Below are 23,111 nucleotides of genomic sequence, written 5' to 3' on the forward strand. Positions count from 1 at the left end.
GGAAGTCATGTTACTAGACCATGATGAACCTACGAACTATGAGGAAGCGATGATGAGCCCAGATTCCGCAAAATGGCTAGAGGCCATGAAATCTGAGATAGGATCCATGTATGAAAACAAAGTATGGACTTTGGTTGACTTGCCCGATGATCGGCAAGCCATTGAGAATAAATGGATCTTTAAGAAGAAGACTGACGCTGATGGTAATGTTACTGTCTACAAAGCTCGACTTGTTGCAAAAGGTTTTCGACAAGTTCAAGGGGTTGACTACGATGAGACTTTCTCACCCGTAGCGATGCTTAAGTCTGTCCGAATCATGTTGGCTATTGCTGCATTTCATGATTATGAAATTTGGCAAATGGATGTCAAGACTGCATTCTTGAATGGATTTCTAGAAGAAGAGTTGTATATGATGCAACCTGAAGGTTTTGTTCATCCAAAAGGTGCTGACAAAGTGTGCAAGCTCCAACGTTCCATTTATGGACTGGTGCAAGCATCTCGGAGTTGGAATAAACGTTTTGATAGTGTGATCAAAGCATATGGCTTTATACAGACTTTTGGAGAAGCCTGTATTTACAAGAAAGTGAGTGGGAGCTCTGTAGCATTTATAGTTTTATATGTTGATGACATATTATTAATTGGAAATGATATAGAATTTCTGGATAGCATAAAGGGATACTTGAATAAAAGTTTTTCTATGAAAAACCTCGGTGAAGCTGCTTACATATTGGGCATCAAGATCTATAGAGATAGATCAAGACGCTTAATAGGACTTTCACAAAGTACATACCTTGACAAAATTTTGAAAAAGTTCAAAATGGATCAGGCAAAGAAAGGATTCTTGCCTGTGCTACAAGGTGTGAAGTTGAGTCAAACTCAATGCCCGACCACAGCAGAAGATAGAGAGAAAATGAAAGATGTTCCCTATGCTTCAGCCATAGGCTCTATCATGTATGCAATGTTGTGTACCAGACCTGACGTGTGCTTAGCAATAAGCTTGGCAGGTAGGTACCAAAGTAATCCAGGAGTGGATCACTGGACAGCGGTCAAGAACATCCTGAAATACCTGAAAAGGACTAAGGATATGTTTCTCGTATATGGAGGTGACAAAGAGCTAGTCGTAAATGGTTACGTCGATGCAAGCTTTGACACTGATCCGGACGATTCTAAATCGCAGACCGGATACGTGTTTTTATTAAACGGTGGAGCTGTAAGTTGGTGCAGTTCTAAACAAAGCGTCGTGGCAGGATCTACATGTGAAGCGGAGTATATAGCTGCTTCTGAAGCAGCAAATGAAGGAGTCTGGATGAAGGAGTTCATTTCCGATCTAGGTGTCATACCTAGTGCATCGGGACCAATGAAGATCTTCTGTGACAATACTGGTGCAATTGCCTTGGCAAAGGAATCTAGATTTCACAAGAGGACCAAGCACATCAAGAGACGCTTCAATTCCATTCGGGACCAAGTCCAAGTGGGAGACATAGAGATTTGCAAGATACATACGGATCTGAATGTTGCAGACCCGTTGACTAAGCCTCTCTCACGAGCAAAACATGATCAGCACCAAGACTCCATGGGTGTTAGAATCATTACTATGTAATCTAGATTATTGACTCTAGTGCAAGTGGGAGACTGAAGGAAATATGCCCTAGAGGCAATAATAAAGTTATTATTTATTTCCTCATATCATGATAAATGTTTATTATTCATGCTAGAATTGTATTAACCGGAAACATGATACATGTGTGAATACATAGACAAACATATAGTCACTAGTATGCCTCTACTTGACTAGCTCATTAATCAAAGATGGTTATGTTTCCTAACCATTGACATGTGTTGTCATTTGATTAATGGGATCACATCATTAGGAGAATGAGGTGATTGACATGACCCATCCCGTTAGGTTAGCACTTGATCGTTTAGTATTCTGCTATTGCTTCCTTCATGACTTATACATGTTCCTGTAACTATGAGAATTGTGTAACTCCCGTTTACCGGAGGAACACTTTGGGTACTACCAAACGTCACAACGTAACTGGGTGATTATAAAGGAGTACTACAGGTGTCTCCGAAGGTACATGTTGAGTTAGCATAATTCGAGATTAGGTTTTGTCACTCCGATTGTCGGAGAGGTATCTCTGGGCCCTCTCGGCAATACTCATCACCTGAGCCTTGCAAGCATGTAACTAATGAGTTAGTTATAAGATGAAGTATTACAGAACGAGTAAAGAGACTTGTCGATAACGAGATTGAACTAGGTATTGGATACCGACGATCGAATCTCGGACAAGTAACATACCGATGACAAAGGGAACAACGTATGTTGTTATGCGGTTTGACCGATAAAGATCTTCGTAGAATATGTGGGAACCAATATGGGCATCCAGGTCCCGCTATTGGTTATTGACCAGAGATGTGTCTCAGTCATGTCTACATCGTTCTCGAACCGTAGGGTCCGCACGCTTAAGGTTTCGATGACAGTTATATTATGAGTTTATGTATTTTGATGTACCGAAGGTTGTTCGGAGTCCCGGATATGATTACGGACATGACGAGGAGTCTCGAAATGGTCGAGACATAAAGATTGATATATTGGACGGATATATTTGGACACCGAAAAGGTTCCGGAGAAGTTTGGAGCCCCGGGAGGTTACCGGAACCCCCCGGGAGGTATATGGGCCTTATTGGGCCCATGTAGGAGGAAGAGAGAAGGAGCAAGGGAGGGGGGCGCGCCCCCCAAGCCCAATCCGAATTGGGGAGGGGGGCCGGCCCCCCCTTTCCTTTCTCCTCCCCCCTCTTCCTATTACTACTACTAGTACTACTTCCTAATACTAGTACTCTTTCCTTCCCCATCCAAATAAGATAAGGAAAAGAGAGGGAAACCTACTTGGAGTAGGTTTCCCCCTCCTCATGGCGCGCCCCCCCTAGGGCCGGCCACCTCCTCCCTCCCTCCTTTATATACGGGGGTAGGGGGGCACCCTAGAACACACAAGTTGATCATTGATCGTTCCTTAGCCGTGTGCGGTGCCCCCCTCCACGATATTACACCTCGGTCATATTGTAGCGGTGCTTAGGCGAAGCCCTGCAACAGGAGAACATCAAGATCGTCACCACGCTGTCGTGCTGACGGAACTCCCCCTCGGCGCCTCTGCTGGATCGGAGATCGAGGGTGCGTCATCGAGCTGTACGCGTGTCAAGAACTCGGAGGTGCCGGAGTAACGGTACTTGGATCGGTTGAACCGGAGGACGTACGACTACTTCCTCTACGTTGCGTCAACGCTTCCGCTTCGGTCTACGAGGGTACGTAGACAACACTCTCCCCTCGTTGCTATATCATCACCATGATCTTGCGTGTGCGTAGGAAAATTTTTGAAATTACTACGTTCCCCAACAGTGGCATCCGAGCCTAGGTTTTATGTGTTGATGTTATATGCACGAGTAGAACACAAGTAAGTTGTGGACGATATAAGTCATACTGCCTACCAGCATGTCATACTTTGGTTCAGCGGTATTGTGAGATGAAGCGGCCCGGACCGACATGACGCGTACGCTTACGCGAGACTGGTTTCACCGTTACGAGCACTCGTGCTTAAAGGTGGCTGGCGGGTGTCTGTCTCTCTCACTTTAGTTGAATCGAGTGTGGCTACGCCCGGTCCTTGTGAAGGTTAAAACGGAGTCTATTTGACAAACTATCGTTGTGGTTTTGATGCGTAGGTGAGATTGGTTCTTGCTTAAGCCCGTAGCAGCCACGTAAAATTTGCAACAACAAAGTAGAGGACGTCTAACTTGTTTTTGCAGGGCATGTTGTGATGTGATATGGCCAAGACATGATGCTATATTTTATTGTATGAGATGATCATGTTTTGTAACCGAAGTTATCGGCAACTGGCAGGAGCCATATGGTTGTCGCTTTATTGTATGAAATGCAAACGCCCTGTAATTGCTTTACTTTATCACTAAGCGATAGCGATAGTCGTAGAAGCAATAGATGGCGTAACGACAACGATGCTACGATGGAGATCAAGGTGTCACGCCGGTGATGATGGTGATCACGACGGTGCTTCGAAGATGGAGATCACAAGCACAAGATGATGATGGCCATATCATATCACTTATATTGATTGCATGTGATGTTGATCCTTTATGCATCTTATCTTGCTTTGATTGACGGTAGCATTTTAAGATGATCTCTCACTAATTATCAAGAAGTATTCTCCCTGAGTATGCACCGTTGCGAAAGTTCTTCGTGCTGAGACACCACGTGATGATCGGGTGTGATAGGCTCTACGTTCAAATACAACGGGTGCAAAACAGTTGCACACGCGGAATACTCAGGTTATACTTGACGAGCCTAGCATATACAGATATGGCCTCGGAACACGGGGACCGAAAGGTCGAGCGTGAATCATATAGTAGATATGACCAACATAGAGATGTTCACCATTGAAACTACTCCATCTCACGTGATGATCGGACATGGTTTAGTTGATTTGGATCACGTAATCACTTAGATGACTAGAGAGATGTCTGTCTAAGTGGGAGTTCTTTAGTAATATGATTAATTGAACTTAAATTTATCATGAACTTAGTACCTGATAGTATTTTGCTTGTCTATGTTTGTTTGTAGATAGATGGCTCGTGCTATTGTTCCGTTGAATTTTAATGCGTTCCTTGAGAAAGCAAAGTTGAAAGATGATGGTAGCAATTACACGGACTGGGTCCGTAACCTAAGGATTATCCTCATTGCTGCACAGAAGAGTTACGTCCTGGAAGCACCGCTGGGTGCCAGGCCTGCTGCTGATGCAACTGACGACGTTAAGAACGTCTGGCAGAGCAAAGCTGATGACTACTCTATAGTTCAGTGTGCCAAGCTTTACGGCTTAGAACCGGGTCTTCAACGACGTTTTGAACGTCATGGGGCATATGAGATGTTCCAGGAGTTGAAGTTAATATTTCAAGCAAATGCCTGGATTGAGAGATATGAAGTCTCCAATAAGTTCTACAGCTGCAAGATGGAGGAGAACAGTTCTGTCAGTGAGCATATACTCAAAATGTATGGGTATAATAATCACTTGATTCAACTGGGAGTTAATCTTCCGGATGATAGCGTCATTGACAGAATTCTCCAATCACTGCCACCAAGCTACAAGAGCTTTGTGATGAACTATAATATGCAAGGGATGAACAAGACTATTCCCGAGCTCTTCGCGATGCTGAAAGCCGCGGAGGTAGAAATCAAAAAGGAGCATCAAGTGTTGATGGTCAACAAGACCACTGGTTTCAAGAAAAGGGGCAAAGGGAAGAAGAAGGGGAACTTCAAAAGGAACGGCAAACAAGTTGCTGCTCAAGTGAAGAAACCCAAGTCTAGACCTAAGCCTGAAACTGAGTGCTTCTACTGCAAGCAGACTGGACACTGGAAGCGGAACTGCCCCAAGTATTTGGCGGATAAGAAGGATGGCAAAGTGAACAAAGGTATATGTGATATACATGTTATTGATGTGTACCTTACTAATGCTCGCAGTAGCACCTGGGTATTTGATACTGGTTCTGTTGCTAACATTTGCAACTCGAAACAGGGACTACGGATTAAACGAAGATTAGCTAAGGACGAGGTGACAATGCGTGTGGGAAATGGTTCCAAAGTCGATGTGATCGCGGTCGGCACGCTACCTCTACATCTACCATCGGGATTAGTTTTAGACCTGAATAATTGTTATTTGATGCCTGCGTTGAGCATGAACATTATATCTGGATCTTGTTTGATGCGAGACGGTTATTCATTTAAATCAGAGAATAATGGTTGTTCTTTATATGAGTAATATCTTTTATGGTCATGCACCCTTGAAGAGTGGTCTATTTTTATCTCGATAGTAGTGATACACATATTCATAATGTTGAAGCCAAAAGATGTAGAGTTGATAATGATAGTGCAACATAGTTGTGGCACTGCCGTTTAGGTCATATCGGTGTAAAACGCATGAAGAAACTCCATACTGATGGACTTCTGGAATCACTTGATTATGAATCACTTGGTACTTGCGAACCGTGCCTCATGGGCAAGATGACCAAAACACCGTTCTCCGGATCTATGGAGAGAGCAACAGATTTGTTGGAAATCATACATACAGATGTATGTGGTCCGATGAATGTTGAGACTCGTGGCGGATATCGTTATTTCCTCACCTTCACAGATGATTTGAGCAGATATGGGTATATCTACTTGATGAAGCACAAGTCTGAAACATTTGAAAAGTTCAAAGAATTTCAGAGTGAAGTAGAAAATCATCGTAACAAGAAAATAAAGTTTCTACGATCTGATCGTGGAGGAGAATATTTGAGTTATGAGTTTGGTTTACATTTGAAACAATGTGGAATAGTTTCGCAACTCACGCCACCTGGAACACCACAGCAAAATGGTGTGTCCGAACGTCGTAATCGTACTTTACTTGATATGGTGCGATCTATGATGTCTCTTACCGATTTACCGCTATCGTTTTGGGGTTATGCTTTAGAGACGGCCACATTCACGTTAAATAGGGCACCATCAAAATCCGTTGAGACGACGCCTTATGAACTGTGGTTTGGCAAGAAACCAAAGTTGTCGTTTCTCAAAGTTTGGGGCTGCGATGCTTATGTGAAGAAACTTCAACCAGATAAGCTCGAACCCAAATCGGAGAAATGTGTCTTCATAGGATACCCAAAGGAGACAATTGGGTACACCTTCTATCACAGATCTGAAGGCAAGATTTTCGTTGCTAAAATCGGATCCTTTCTAGAGAAGGAGTTTCTCTCGAAAGAAGTGAGTGGGAGGAAAGTAGAACTTGATGAGATAATTGTATCTACTCCCTTATTGGAAAGTAGTTCATCACAAGAAACGGTTCCTGTGACAACTACACCAATTAGTGAGGAAGCTAATGATATTGATCATGAAACTTCAGATCAAGTTTCTACTGAACCTCGTAGGTCTACCAGAGTAAGATCCGCACCAGAGTGGTACGGAAATCCTATTCTGGAAGTCATGTTACTAGACCATGATGAACCTACGAACTATGAGGAAGCGATGATGAGCCCAGATTCCGCAAAATGGCTAGAGGCCATGAAATCTGAGATAGGATCCATGTATGAAAACAAAGTATGGACTTTGGTTGACTTGCCCGATGATCGGCAAGCCATTGAGAATAAATGGATCTTTAAGAAGAAGACTGACGCTGATGGTAATGTTACTGTCTACAAAGCTCGACTTGTTGCAAAAGGTTTTCGACAAGTTCAAGGGGTTGACTACGATGAGACTTTCTCACCCGTAGCGATGCTTAAGTCTGTCCGAATCATGTTGGCTATTGCTGCATTTCATGATTATGAAATTTGGCAAATGGATGTCAAGACTGCATTCTTGAATGGATTTCTAGAAGAAGAGTTGTATATGATGCAACCTGAAGGTTTTGTTCATCCAAAAGGTGCTGACAAAGTGTGCAAGCTCCAACGTTCCATTTATGGACTGGTGCAAGCATCTCGGAGTTGGAATAAACGTTTTGATAGTGTGATCAAAGCATATGGCTTTATACAGACTTTTGGAGAAGCCTGTATTTACAAGAAAGTGAGTGGGAGCTCTGTAGCATTTATAGTTTTATATGTTGATGACATATTATTAATTGGAAATGATATAGAATTTCTGGATAGCATAAAGGGATACTTGAATAAAAGTTTTTCTATGAAAAACCTCGGTGAAGCTGCTTACATATTGGGCATCAAGATCTATAGAGATAGATCAAGACGCTTAATAGGACTTTCACAAAGTACATACCTTGACAAAATTTTGAAAAAGTTCAAAATGGATCAGGCAAAGAAAGGATTCTTGCCTGTGCTACAAGGTGTGAAGTTGAGTCAAACTCAATGCCCGACCACAGCAGAAGATAGAGAGAAAATGAAAGATGTTCCCTATGCTTCAGTCATAGGCTCTATCCTGTATGCAATGCTGTGTGCCAGACCTGACGTATGCTTAGCAATAAGCTTGGCAGGTAGGTACCAAAGTAATCCAGGAGTGGATCACTGGACAGCGGTCAAGAACATCCTGAAATACCTGAAAAGGACTAAGGATATGTTTCTCGTATATGGAGGTGACAAAGAGCTAGTCGTAAATGGTTACGTCGATGCAAGCTTTGACACTGATCCGGACGATTCTAAATCGCAGACCGGATACGTGTTTTTATTAAACGGTGGAGCTGTAAGTTGGTGCAGTTCTAAACAAAGCGTCGTGGCAGGATCTACATGTGAAGCGGAGTATATAGCTGCTTCTGAAGCAGCAAATGAAGGAGTCTGGATGAAGGAGTTCATTTCCGATCTAGGTGTCATACCTAGTGCATCGGGACCAATGAAGATCTTCTGTGACAATACTGGTGCAATTGCCTTGGCAAAGGAATCTAGATTTCACAAGAGGACCAAGCACATCAAGAGACGCTTCAATTCCATTCGGGACCAAGTCCAAGTGGGAGACATAGAGATTTGCAAGATACATACGGATCTGAATGTTGCAGACCCGTTGACTAAGCCTCTCTCACGAGCAAAACATGATCAGCACCAAGACTCCATGGGTGTTAGAATCATTACTATGTAATCTAGATTATTGACTCTAGTGCAAGTGGGAGACTGAAGGAAATATGCCCTAGAGGCAATAATAAAGTTATTATTTATTTCCTCATATCATGATAAATGTTTATTATTCATGCTAGAATTGTATTAACCGGAAACATGATACATGTGTGAATACATAGACAAACATATAGTCACTAGTATGCCTCTACTTGACTAGCTCATTAATCAAAGATGGTTATGTTTCCTAAACATTGACATGTGTTGTCATTTGATTAATGGGATCACATCATTAGGAGAATGAGGTGATTGACATGACCCATCCCGTTAGCTTAGCACTTGATCGTTTAGTATTCTGCTATTGCTTCCTTCATGACTTATACATGTTCCTGTAACTATGAGAATTGTGTAACTCCCGTTTACCGGAGGAACACTTTGGGTACTACCAAACGTCACAACGTAACTGGGTGATTATAAAGGAGTACTACATGTGTCTCCGAAGGTACATGTTGAGTTAGCATAATTCGAGATTAGGTTTTGTCACTCCGATTGTCGGAGAGGTATCTCTGGGCCCTCTCGGCAATACTCATCACCTAAGCCTTGCAAGCATGTAACTAATGAGTTAGTTATAAGATGAAGTATTACAGAACGAGTAAAGAGACTTGTCGATAACGAGATTGAACTAGGTATTGGATACCGACGATCGAATCTCGGACAAGTAACATACCGATGACAAAGGGAACAACGTATGTTGTTATGCGGTTTGACCGATAAAGATCTTCGTAGAATATGTAGGAACCAATATGGGCATCCAGGTCCCGCTATTGGTTATTGACCAGAGATGTGTCTCAGTCATGTCTACATCGTTCTCGAACCGTAGGGTCTGCACGCTTAAGGTTTCGATGACAGTTATATTATGAGTTTATGTATTTTGATGTACCGAAGGTTGTTCGGAGTCCCGGATATGATTACGGAGATGACGAGGAGTCTTGAAATGGTCGAGACATAAAGATTGATATATTGGACGGATATATTTGGACACCGGAAAGGTTCCGGAGAAGTTTGGAGCCTCGGAAGGTTACCGGAACCCCCCGGGAGGTATATGGGCCTTATTGGGCCCATGTAGGAGGAAGAGAGAAGGAGCGAGGGAAGGGGGCGTGCCCCCCAAGCCCAATCCGAATTGGGGAGGGGGGCCGGCCCCCCCTTTCCTTTCTCCTTCCCCCTCTTCCTATTACTACTACTAGTACTACTTCCTAATACTAGTACTCTTTCCTTCCCCCTCCAAATAAGATAAGGAAAAGAGAGGGAAACCTACTTGGAGTAGGTTTCCCCCTCCTCATGGCGCGCCCCCCCTAGGGCCGGCCACCTCCTCCCTCCCTCCTTTATATACAGGGGTAGGGGGCACCCTAGAACACACAAGTTGATCATTGATCGTTCCTTAGCCGTGTGCGGTGCCCCCCTCCACGATATTACACCTCGGTCATATTGTAGCGGTGCTTAGGCGAAGCCCTGCAACAGGAGAACATCAAGATCGTCACCACGCCGTCGTGCTGACGGAACTCCCCCTCAGCGCCTCTGCTGGATCGGAGATCGAGGGTGCGTCATCGAGCTGTACGCGTTTCAAGAACTCGGAGGTGCCGGAGTAATGGTACTTGGATCGGTTGAACCGGAGGACGTACGACTACTTCCTCTACGTTGCGTCAACGCTTCCGCTTCGGTCTACGAGGGTACGTAGACAACACTCTCCCCTCGTTGCTATATCATCACCATGATCTTGCGTGTGCGTAGGAAATTTTTTGAAATTACTACAAACCCCAACAGTGGCATCCAAGCCTAGGTTTTATGTGTTGATGTTATATGCACGAGTAGAACACAAGTAAGTTGTGGACGATATAAGTCATACTGCCTACCAGCATGTCATACTTTGGTTCAGCGGTATTGTGAGATGAAGCGGCCCGGACCGACATTACGCGTACGCTTACGCGAGACTGGTTTCACCGTTACGAGCACTCGTGCTTAAAGGTGGCTGGCGGGTGTCTGTCTCTCTCACTTTAGTTGAATCGAGTGTGGCTACGCCCGGTCCTTGTGAAGGATAAAATGGAGTCTATTTGACAAACTATCGTTGTGGTTTTGATGCGTAGGTGAGATTGGTTCTTGCTTAAGCCCGTAGAAGCCACGTAAAATTTGCAACAACAAAGTAGAGGACGTCTAACTTGTTTTTGCAGGGCATGTTGTGATGTGATATGGCCAAGACATGATGCTATATTTTATTGTATGAGATGATCATGTTTTGTAACCGAAGTTATCGGCAACTGGCAGGAGCCATATGGTTGTCGCTTTATTGTATGAAATGCAAACGCCCTGTAATTGCTTTACTTTATCACTAAGCGGTAGCGATAGTCGTAGAAGCAATAGATTGCGTAACGACAACGATGCTACGATGGAGATCAAGGTGTCACGCCGGTGACAATGGTGATCACGACGGTGCTTCGAAGATGGAGATCACAAGCACAAGATGATGATGGCCATATCATATCACTTATATTGATTGCATGTGATGTTTATCCTTTATGCATCGTATCTTGCTTTGATTGACGGTAGCATTTTAAGATGATCTCTCACTAATTATCAAGAAGTATTCTTCCTGAGTATGCACCGTTGCGAAAGTTCTTCGTGCTGAGACACCACGTGATGATCGGGTGTGATAGGCTCTACGTTCAAATACAACGGGTGCAAAACAGTTGCACACGCGGAATACTCAGGTTATACTTGACGAGCCTAGCATATACAGATATGGCCTCGGAACACGGGGACCGAAAGGTCGAGCGTGAATCATATAGTAGATATGACCAACATAGAGATGTTCACCATTGAAACTACTCCATCTCACGTGATGATCGGACATGGTTTAGTTGATTTGGATCACGTAATCACTTAGATGTCTAGAGAGATGTATGTCTAAGTGGGAGTTCTTTAGTAATATGATTAATTGAACTTAAATTTATCATGAACTTAGTACCTGATAGTATTTTGCTTGTCTATGTTTGTTTGTAGATAGATGGTTCGTGCTATTGTTCCGTTGAATTTTAATGCGTTCCTTGAGAAAGCAAAGTTGAAAGATGATGGTAGCAATTACACGGACTGGGTCCGTAACCTGAGGATTATCCTCATTGCTGCACAGAAGAGTTACGTCCTGGAAGCACCGCTGGGTGCCAGGCCTGCTGCTGATGCAACTGACGACGTTAAGAACGTCTGGCAGAGCAAAGCTAATGACTACTCTATAGTTCAGTGTGCCATGCTTTACGGCTTAGAACCGGGTCTTCAACGACGTTTTGAACGTCATGGGGCATATGAGATGTTCCAGGAGTTGAAGTTAATATTTCAAGCAAATGCCTGGATTGAGAGATATGAAGTCTCCAATAAGTTCTACAGCTGCAAGATGGAGGAGAACAGTTCTGTCAGTGAGCATATACTCAAAATGTCTGGGTATAATAATCACTTGATTCAACTGGGAGTTAATCTTCCGGATGATAGCGTCATTGACAGAATTCTCCAATCACTGCCACCAAGCTACAAGAGCTTTGTGATGAACTATAATATGCAAGGGATGAACAAGACTATTCCCGAGCTCTTCGCGATGCTGAAAGCCGCGGAGGTAGAAATCAAAAAGGAGCATCAAGTGTTGATGGTCAACAAGACCACTGGTTTCAAGAAAAGGGGCAAAGGGAAGAAGAAGGGGAACTTCAAAAGGAACGGCAAACAAGTTGCTGCTCAAGTGAAGAAACCCAAGTCTAGACCTAAGCCTGAAACTGAGTGCTTCTACTGCAAGCAGACTGGACACTGGAAGCGGAACTGCCCCAAGTATTTGGCGGATAAGAAGGATGGCAAAGTGAACAAAGGTATATGTGATATACATGTTATTGATGTGTACCTTACTAATGCTCGCAGTAGCACCTGGGTATTTGATACTGGTTCTGTTGCTAACATTTGCAACTCGAAACAGGGACTACGGATTAAGCGAAGATTAGCTAAGGACGAGGTGACGATGCGTGTGGGAAATGGTTCCAAAGTCGATGTGATCGCGGTCGGCACGCTACCTCTACATCTACCATCGGGATTAGTTTTAGACCTGAATAATTGTTATTTGATGCCTGCGTTGAGCATGAACATTATATCTGGATCTTGTTTGATGCGAGACGGTTATTCATTTAAATCAGAGAATAATGGTTGTTCTATTTATATGAGTAATATCTTTTATGGTCATGCACCCTTGAAGAGTGGTCTATTTTTATCTCGATAGTAGTGATACACATATTCATAATGTTGAAGCCAAAAGATGCAGAGTTGATAATGATAGTGCAACATAGTTGTGGCACTGCCGTTTAGGTCATATCGGTGTAAAACGCATGAAGAAACTCCATACTGATGGACTTCTGGAATCACTTGATTATGAATCACTTGGTACTTGCGAACCGTGCCTCATGGGCAAGATGACCAAAACACCGTTCTCCGGATCTATGGAGAGAGCAACAGATTTGTTGGAAATCATACATACAGATGTATGTGGTCCGATGAATGTTGAGACTCATGGCGGATATCGTTATTTCCTCACCTTCACAGATGATTTGAGCAGATATGGGTATATCTACTTGATGAAGCACAAGTCTGAAACATTTGAAAAGTTCAAAGAATTTCAGAGTGAAGTAGAAAATCATCGTAACAAGAAAATAAAGTTTCTACGATCTGATCGTGGAGGAGAATATTTGAGTTATGAGTTTGGTTTACATTTGAAACAATGTGGAATAGTTTCGCAACTCACGCCACCTGGAACACCACAGCGAAATGGTGTGTCCGAACGTCGTAATCGTACTTTACTTGATATGGTGCGATCTATGATGTCTCTTACCGATTTACCGCTATCGTTTTGGGGTTATGCTTTAGAGACGGCCACATTCACGTTAAATAGGGCACCATCAAAATCCGTTGAGACGACGCCTTATGAACTGTGGTTTGGCAAGAAACCAAAGTTGTCGTTTCTCAAAGTTTGGGGCTGCGATGCTTATGTGAAGAAACTTCAACCAGATAAGCTCGAACCCAAATCGGAGAAATGTGTCTTCATAGGATACCCAAAGGAGACAATTGGGTACACCTTCTATCACAGATCTGAAGGCAAGATTTTCGTTGCTAAAATCGGATCCTTTCTAGAGAAGGAGTTTCTCTCGAAAGAAGTGAGTGGGAGGAAAGTAGAACTTGATGAGATAATTGTATCTACTCCCTTATTGGAAAGTAGTTCATCACAAGAAACGGTTCCTGTGACAACTACACCAATTAGTGAGGAAGCTAATGATATTGATCATGAAACTTCAGATCAAGTTTCTACTGAACCTCGTAGGTCTACCAGAGTAAGATCCGCACCAGAGTGGTACGGAAATCCTATTCTGGAAGTCATGTTACTAGACCATGATGAACCTACGAACTATGAGGAAGCGATGATGAGCCCAGATTCCGCAAAATGGCTAGAGGCCATGAAATCTGAGATAGGATCCATGTATGAAAACAAAGTATGGACTTTGGTTGACTTGCCCGATGATCGGCAAGCCATTGAGAATAAATGGATCTTTAAGAAGAAGACTGACGCTGATGGTAATGTTACTGTCTACAAAGCTCGACTTGTTGCAAAAGGTTTTCGACAAGTTCAAGGGGTTGACTACGATGAGACTTTCTCACCCGTAGCGATGCTTAAGTCTGTCCGAATCATGTTGGCTATTGCTGCATTTCATGATTATGAAATTTGGCAAATGGATGTCAAGACTGCATTCTTGAATGGATTTCTAGAAGAAGAGTTGTATATGATGCAACCTGAAGGTTTTGTTCATCCAAAAGGTGCTGACAAAGTGTGCAAGCTCCAACGTTCCATTTATGGACTGGTGCAAGCATCTCGGAGTTGGAATAAACGTTTTGATAGTGTGATCAAAGCATATGGCTTTATACAGACTTTTGGAGAAGCCTGTATTTACAAGAAAGTGAGTGGGAGCTCTGTAGCATTTATAGTTTTATATGTTGATGACATATTATTAATTGGAAATGATATAGAATTTCTGGATAGCATAAAGGGATACTTGAATAAAAGTTTTTCTATGAAAAACCTCGGTGAAGCTGCTTACATATTGGGCATCAAGATCTATAGAGATAGATCAAGACGCTTAATAGGACTTTCACAAAGTACATACCTTGACAAAATTTTGAAAAAGTTCAAAATGGATCAGGCAAAGAAAGGATTCTTGCCTGTGCTACAAGGTGTGAAGTTGAGTCAAACTCAATGCCCGACCACAGCAGAAGATAGAGAGAAAATGAAAGATGTTCCCTATGCTTCAGTCATAGGCTCTATCCTGTATGCAATGCTATGTGCCAGACCTGACGTATGCTTAGCAATAAGCTTGGCAGGTAGGTACCAAAGTAATCCAGGAGTGGATCACTGGACAGCGGTCAAGAACATCCTGAAATACCTGAAAAGGACTAAGGATATGTTTCTCGTATATGGAGGTGACAAAGAGCTCGTCGTAAATGGTTACGTCGATGCAAGCTTTGACACTGATCCGGACGATTCTAAATCGCAGACCGGATACGTGTTTTTATTAAACGGTGGAGCTGTAAGTTGGTGCAGTTCTAAACAAAGCGTCGTGGCAGGATCTACATGTGAAGCGGAGTATATAGCTGCTTCTGAAGCAGCAAATGAAGGAGTCTGGATGAAGGAGTTCATTTCCGATCTAGGTGTCATACCTAGTGCATCGGGACCAATGAAGATCTTCTGTGACAATACTGGTGCAATTGCCTTGGCAAAGGAATCTAGATTTCACAAGAGGACCAAGCACATCAAGAGACGCTTCAATTCCATTCGGGACCAAGTCCAAGTGGGAGACATAGAGATTTGCAAGATACATACGGATCTGAATGTTGCAGACCCGTTGACTAAGCCTCTCTCACGAGCAAAACATGATCAGCACCAAGACTCCATGGGTGTTAGAATCATTACTATGTAATCTAGATTATTGACTCTAGTGCAAGTGGGAGACTGAAGGAAATATGCCCTAGAGGCAATAATAAAGTTATTATTTATTTCCTCATATCATGATAAATGTTTATTATTCATGCTAGAATTGTATTAACCGGAAACATGATACATGTGTGAATACATAGACAAACATATAGTCACTAGTATGCCTCTACTTGACTAGCTCATTAATCAAAGATGATTATGTTTCCTAACCATTGACATGTGTTGTCATTTGATTAATGGGATCACATCATTAGGAGAATGAGGTGATTGACATGACCCATCCCGTTAGCTTAGCACTTGATCATTTAGTATTCTGCTATTGCTTCCTTCATGACTTATACATGTTCCTGTAACTATGAGAATTGTGTAACTCCCGTTTACCGGAGGAACACTTTGGGTACTACCAAATGTCACAACGTAACTGGGTGATTATAAAGGAGTACTACAGGTGTCTCCGAAGGTACATGTTGAGTTAGCATAATTCGAGATTAGGTTTTGTCACTCCGATTGTCGGAGAGGTATCTCTGGGCCATCTCGGCAATGCTCATCACCTAAGCCTTGCAAGCATGTAACTAATGAGTTAGTTATAAGATGAAGTATTACAGAACGAGTAAAGAGACTTGTCGATAACGAGATTGAACTAGGTATTGGATACCGACGATCGAATCTCGGACAAGTAACATACCGATGACAAAGGGAACAACGTATGTTGTTATGCGGTTTGACCGATAAAGATCTTCGTAGAATATGTAGGAACCAATATGGGCATCCAGGTCCCGCTATTGGTTATTGACCAGAGATGTGTCTCAGTCATGTCTACATCGTTCTCGAACCGTAGGGTCCGCACGCTTAAGGTTTCGATGACAGTTATATTATGAGTTTATGTATTTTGATGTACCGAAGGTTGTTCGGAGTCCCGGATATGATTACGGACATGACGAGGAGTCTCGAAATGGTCGAGACATAAAGATTGATATATTGGACGGATATATTTGGACACCGAAAAGGTTCCGGAGAAGTTTGGAGCCTCGGAAGGTTACCGGAACCCCCCGGGAGGTATATGGGCCTTATTGGGCCCATGTAGGAGGAAGAGAGAAGGAGCAAGGGAAGGGGGCTCACCCCCCCAAGCCCAATCCGAATTGGGGAGGGGGGCCGGCCCCCCTTTCCTTTCTCCTTCCCCCTCTTCCTATTACTACTACTAGTACTACTTCCTAATACTAGTACTCTTTCCTTCCCCCTCCAAATAAGATAAGGAAAAGAGAGGGAAACCTACTTGGAGTAGGTTTCCCCCTCCTCATGGCGCGCCCCCCCTAGGGCCGGCCACCTCCTCCCTCCCTCCTTTATATACGGGGGTAGGGGGGCACCCTAGAACACACAAGTTGATCATTGATCGTTCCTTAGCCGTGTGCGGTGCCCCCCTCCACGATATTACACCTCGGTCATATTGTAGCGGTGCTTAGGCGAAGCCCTGCAACAGGTGAACATCAAGATCGTCACCACGCCGTCGTGCTGACGGAACTCCCCCTCGGCGCCTCTGCTGGATCGGAGATCGAGGGTGCGTCATTTTCTTCATCCTTCTAATTCCATTCCGTTCCCTCTCCTGGGTTGATTTCCCAGGGCGTCGCCGGCGGCTGCTGATTGTCCTTATCTGATTTTCCATATTTGGTTTGGGCCACACACATTCTTCTTTTGTTTTTCTCATGCCCCTCTATTTTCGTGTATCGTGCAGCCACAACGCCAACCCACATCTCATCCTTCGCTAGTTAATCCTCGAGGCTCCTTGTTGATTGTCATACAACTCATAGTCCTATATAAATCGGTGAAATTAAATTGAAAAAGGCGAGGTGGGACTAATTAGCTGGCAACAAATAGGCCTGTTTGGTTGGCTGCGTCCTTGGAGTGGGCCAGCTCGGCCCATGTATTAGAGAGATTAGATTAAGTTTCAGTTAATTAACGTGACAAGCAAGCTAGCTGAATTGGCTAGCGGCGCTAGGCTATCTCCAAGCGACCCTGGTTCAAATCCTGTTGGACGCAGTTTTTTGCTTTTTCTGTTTCAAGAATTTTTGTTCCAAGAAAAAGACCTGAAAGCGTAAATTCACAGCAAGAAAGCGTATTGTGACGGTGAACCCGGAGACTCAATCCGTGCTTTATTATTAGGGAGAGACTAGTACAAATGCCCATGCGTTGCACCGGGCAAAAAAAGGGCACAATCTGCTTCATGTGCCATTATGCATCATTTTTATGTCCAATTTAAATAAACATCGATAATTAGGTTAATTTTGGTAATTTTCTTATTTTTAATAAAAGTTAATTCACATTTTCGTAAAAATTGGGACACTATTTGTCTTGTCCCAAACAAACACTTGCAGCATTAGTTTACAAAGAACATCTGGAGCATTAGTATCAGAAGACTAACCTCAACATATACACATGCTCTTCCTATGCCATCACTCTAGAGAAATTGTACAACCAGAAGGGGATAAACCATGCTGCTAGCTGTTATAGTTGGACATACAAGTCATTGTATTCTAGAAGCTAAATAGCAGAGGTAATGCTCCATCAACAAAATTCCAGTGTCACAGTCTCACAGATGATCATTGATGTGTTCTTGCACATCCGGCTGCAGTGAGATCTGGGACCATCTTTTCTGGTCCTGCCATTTCAGTTTCTCGTGTTGGTGATCCATTGAAATCCCCCGGGCACCGGCTTTGACCCCAACCTGCTTATCTGGGATGCCAAGATCATTTTCTGCAAACCCTTCTCTATGGAGGACTTCATTGCAGCTGGCTGGAATAGTTGAAAGCAAAGGAATGTGAGGGACGGCCACATGAAAGAATTCATGTCAACATATCAGACATGGTTGCTTTGATAGAACATTCTTCTGAACGAAGCAGGTTGTACAAAGACTACAAACAAAGTACCCCATCCGTTTCTAAATAAAGTCTTAGAAGATTTTTCAATATGGACTACAAACGGTGGAAATGGGTGAATCTCACTTTAAAATCCATCTATATACATCCTTATCCATGTGATATTATGCACTATAGTTTAACATTTGTAATAAAGTTGCATTAATTATTATTTTCAGAGTCTGAAGTTTGCACGTTAAAAAGCCCTCTTAGCGTTCTTTATCTGATGGAAGATTAGTTTGGAATAGTTTGTGAATCAATTTTTATTTTTTACTTTTTTCTAAAAAACATGAATATTTCTTTGTTTTTAAAAGTGAATGTTTTATTAAAACTCGATTTTTTTTAGGGAGAACATTATTTGAATGTTTTTTAAATATTGTGAATACTTTTTATTTTGGTTTTTAAGGAAAATTTGACCAGTTTTTAGAAAGTGTGAATAAATATATAACTATGTACATTTTTTTAACTATTTTTACTATGTTGATTTTTATCAATAGAGTTTGTTGCTTGGTTGGGAAGATTCTTTTTATTTTTTCATCATTTAGGCTTAGCCAATAAAAAGCACTTCACGTACACACTTCACTTACAGATAAAACACACTCTCTTTTTCTATATATAAAAAAAGACACCCAAACTCATCTCCCTTCCCCCGTTTTCCATTCTCAAGAGTCCCCCTGCCAGAGACCAATTCTCTAGATTTCTTTCCGTAATTGCTATTATATTGGCACACCCTATACTAATAAGCACCCCCACCAATTTACCTTGAAGCAATTGTAGGTCCCCTGCAATCTGCAGCTTGGAAGATGGCATGAACCACTGGATCTCTGCTAGAAGCGTCGGAAACATGTCATGAGCCACCGGCGAAGGCTTCTTTAGTGTGGAGTTCGCTCCCGATGATCCTGAAACCCAAAATTTCAACGAATAATAACATGAGATCCAGGCACATCTCGGAACAATTACAACACCAATTCAGACGGAGCACTCACTAACCTTGCATCTGATGGAGGTTGGGACACTTGAAGCTGACGACGTACTCTGGGAGGATCCTCATGTTCATGTCCTTGCCCCAAACAACATACCACTGTGGGTTCTGCATGTTGTCGATGGCACTGTCGTAATTGTCACTGCTGGGGTGGAGCTAGGAGGACCCGGCCGGGATGGCCTCTGGCCGGCCCAACAGAACACGGCACAACATGATATGCGCCTCGCCGTTCTCATTTGCATTTGCTAGCATTGCGCTGCATAAAAATGATTTCATACTCGTAAGTTCCTTTATGCACTGCTTCACAGAACATTCAGAACATATTTCATCACCCGGACTCTAGGTAGCAGGAAACATGATTTAGTTTTGCTTGTATTCCTCCCTTCCACAAACCATTACCCAATCAAATTACTGCATTCATAGATAAACTAATACTGTCGTTCATGCAAACTTGTTTCCCCATAATTTTTGAGCTAGGAGTATGAATCAAGATATAGAAACCAAAGGCTAAAATAACATGGAATCAATTATATTATGGGACGGAGGGATAATATGAATGCAATTTGGAACAGATCCTGAATTGGTAACTGTGTCTGATAAATTATCCTACAGCTATATGCCTATATTCATGCTTGCCATCGATCAAAACCACAAATTCAGAACTCTGACCTGACCTGGCATAAAGAGACCGAGGCGGCGAGAGGTGGACGTCGTCGCCGTGCGCGCGATGGAAAAGGACCCGGTTGTTCATCCTGCCGAACCCGTGCTCCACCGCCGCCGCGGCCACATCCACCGATGGAGCGCCATACCACGCGAACTTGGCATTGCCCCCGTCGGCGCCGCGCGCAGCGGCTAGGAGCTGGCCCTGCATCTTGTCGCTGCTCTCGTTGGACCTCTCATCCACCCCGGACGAGGCCCCGTACTCCAGCTTAGGCACGCCTCTCTTCCTCTTCATCCCGCTCTCTGGAACAGGGAAGAAGCAGATTTTCAAAAATGAAATCTATTGTTATAGCCCTCAAAAAGCAAAAATAAGCAAATTAATTTTCTGAGCACAAACACACCGAGATAAAGATAAGCATGCCTTATTTTTCTGAATACAAACACAATGACATAAGAGAATCTAAATGAGGCATCATAAATTAATTTTCTGAATACAAACACCATGACATAAGAGAATTTAAATGAGGCATCATGCCATCAGGAGCCGAGCGATGGAAACTTTCTGGTTAGGATTAGAAACATGGTTGATTCTGAGAAAAAAATGTAGGAGATGACACCTCCCTTTGAAGAGAAAAAATGTGAGAGATGATGATTCCTGATCTCACTGAGTTTGTGCAAGCTGTACAAAAAAAATCACATAAAACTTGTAATCAAGTAGTTGTAGTGCAACCTTCAATGTTTGGCCGGCAGCTAGAATATTAAATGAGAAGACAATGATCTTTTTTGATTATTTGTCACAGTACTGCAGCTAATCACCCTAGAAGGTCTTTCTGTAGTAGATTAAAGAAAATTCAGGTTGACGCTGAAACATCCACAATAAGAACCTCGCTTTCAGAATATGCTTTTAGACAAAGAGCACAAGACCAGCTTGCCAATGTTGAATTTTTCGATTTCCTAGCTTATAGCAGCACCGACTTCATCAGATTAAAGTAAAACAGCTTCGGCTTCTACCTGTTTGATCAAACAGAGTAAATCATGTCACTATCCGGACCAGATTTCATGACTTCGCATGAACCGCAAATCACATGGTAGATCAGACAATCACCTAGCATGTTGTAGGCATACATAAGAAAATATGCTCAAGGGATTAAATCAAATGAGAGAATGGAAGAGGCAAATCAGGAGAGAGAGGGGGAGATAGCAGTACCGAATGCATGGATGTAGCCTTGCCATGGCAGCCTACACATCAGGCCTGCTGCACGGGGAGTGCTTGAGAGTGGCAGGAGATTAGGCTGGATTGAGGACTCCACCATGTCGCTGCTCTCGTCGGACCTCTCATCCACCTCGGACGACGCCCCGTCCCCCAGCTCATGCTCGCCCCTCTTCCTCTTCCTCCCGCTTTCTGGCACAGGGAAGAAGCAGGCCCCGCGGTCAATCCAGCCCATGGCGACCACCTCGGCGGTGCCAGCGTCGATGCGCACCATCCACAGGAAGTCGAACAGGAACTCCCTGCCGCCATACGCGGACTCTGCGACCACCCTCCCGTCCAGGAACGCCCGGCGCAGAGGCACAGCCGCCTCGCCCTCGACATCAGCCCACGCGCCGCCCTCGAAGCAGAGGAACCTGACCAGAGCGCCGCTCCGCCGTTCTGCCAGCCCCGGAGGAGCGGGGGCGGACCGGCGCCCCCGATGCCGCCGAAAGCCACGGCGGGCCGCGGGCGTGAGATGCGGCGGATCCTGCCGGTCTCGTCCGGATTCGGCGACGGTGGAAAGAGGACGGGCACCGAGGAGAGGGGGACGGGGGCGCGACGGCGGCGGCGGCGACACGCCTGCGTCGAGCGCGGCGCTTTTCGGAATCAGTCGACGGCGGAAAGCAACGAGAGGTGAGAGAGATCAGAAGAGACAGGGATGAGGGGAAAATCAGCGACAGATAGACTTTTTTAGTTCGCACTCGTGTTCGTGTTGGAGACGGACTGCTCCTTCGTGTGCGAGACCGACGACGACGTGTTTTTTTCCTCTACCCGGTTGATGATGCCCATATGGAGTGCGGGTTGATTTCATAAAAGATGAGGGACTTGTTTGCAAAAAAGCAGCGACAGTGAACCCGGAGACCCAATCCGTACTTTATTATTAGGGAGAGACTAGCACAGATGTCCGTGCGTTGCAACGGGGGAGAAAAATTCAGACACCCATAATCCAATAAGCATGGCTCAAGATCCCCACGTCCGCGTCCCCTATATCAATATGACACTCCGGGGCACTTCAAGCTGAGTTCCTTGCTTGTGAGGAGGGTCTCAACCTCGCTCTTCAATGGTCTAAACTCGGGTGGAAGTCGAAATGGGTTGCACTGAGGTAGTCTAAGTTAATGTCATTGTTCATGTAAGTAGGAGCCGGAATTCTGTTAGCCATTACTTTGTTACTTTTGGCCGTGCCGAGGGTCGTACCGCAGTATGGTTGTACTCGGGACCTGCAGATGTTCCTATGCTTTGTAGGAGTGAACTTGTAACTCATTAAGAAATGAATTCTCGTCTAACCCCACAAAAGAAAATATGACACTCCTTCTGTGTTACCATTTATCCTTTTTTAACCCTTGCCAACGGTGGCCGGTCACGTTATCAAACCGCATCCGAACATGGTCGATCCCGAAGACAATGAGATCGGACACCACACAACGTACATGTCATTGAACAGCGGTAGGGAAATCCCTTGTTTCAAACTTAAATGCAAGCTACTCCTATACCAAGTCTATACACAGTCCATCATACTCCCACTCACTTTCAACTTGTAATTTTGTGGACTTGTTTCATGGAGGGAGGGCAAGTCCTGTGTCTGTCTCTGCATGCCTCTTTAGTGCTTCGCCATGGAGCAAACACCAATATTTTCCTTCCAGTTGGAGAGATGTTTGCTACAAATAG

At 43.8% G+C, this 23,111-nt stretch overlaps 1 long non-coding RNA gene and 1 pseudogene across 1 annotated transcript; both read right to left on the reverse strand.

Annotated features, from left to right (window-relative positions):
- Positions 1 to 17,635: 17,635 nt before the first annotated feature.
- On the reverse strand, positions 17,636 to 20,429 carry LOC123191653 (probable inactive poly [ADP-ribose] polymerase SRO2; annotated as a pseudogene).
- Positions 20,430 to 21,677, reverse strand: LOC123185228 (uncharacterized). Its single transcript, XR_006493233.1, has 3 exons — positions 21,405 to 21,677; positions 21,209 to 21,302; positions 20,430 to 20,500 (listed from the first exon to the last, which is right to left on the reverse strand). It is a non-coding gene; the product is annotated as an uncharacterized lncRNA (long non-coding RNA).
- Positions 21,678 to 23,111: the final 1,434 nt, after the last annotated feature.

This window comes from Triticum aestivum, chromosome 2A (genome assembly GCF_018294505.1).
Source record: "Triticum aestivum cultivar Chinese Spring chromosome 2A, IWGSC CS RefSeq v2.1, whole genome shotgun sequence".
NCBI lineage: Eukaryota > Viridiplantae > Streptophyta > Magnoliopsida > Poales > Poaceae > Triticum > Triticum aestivum.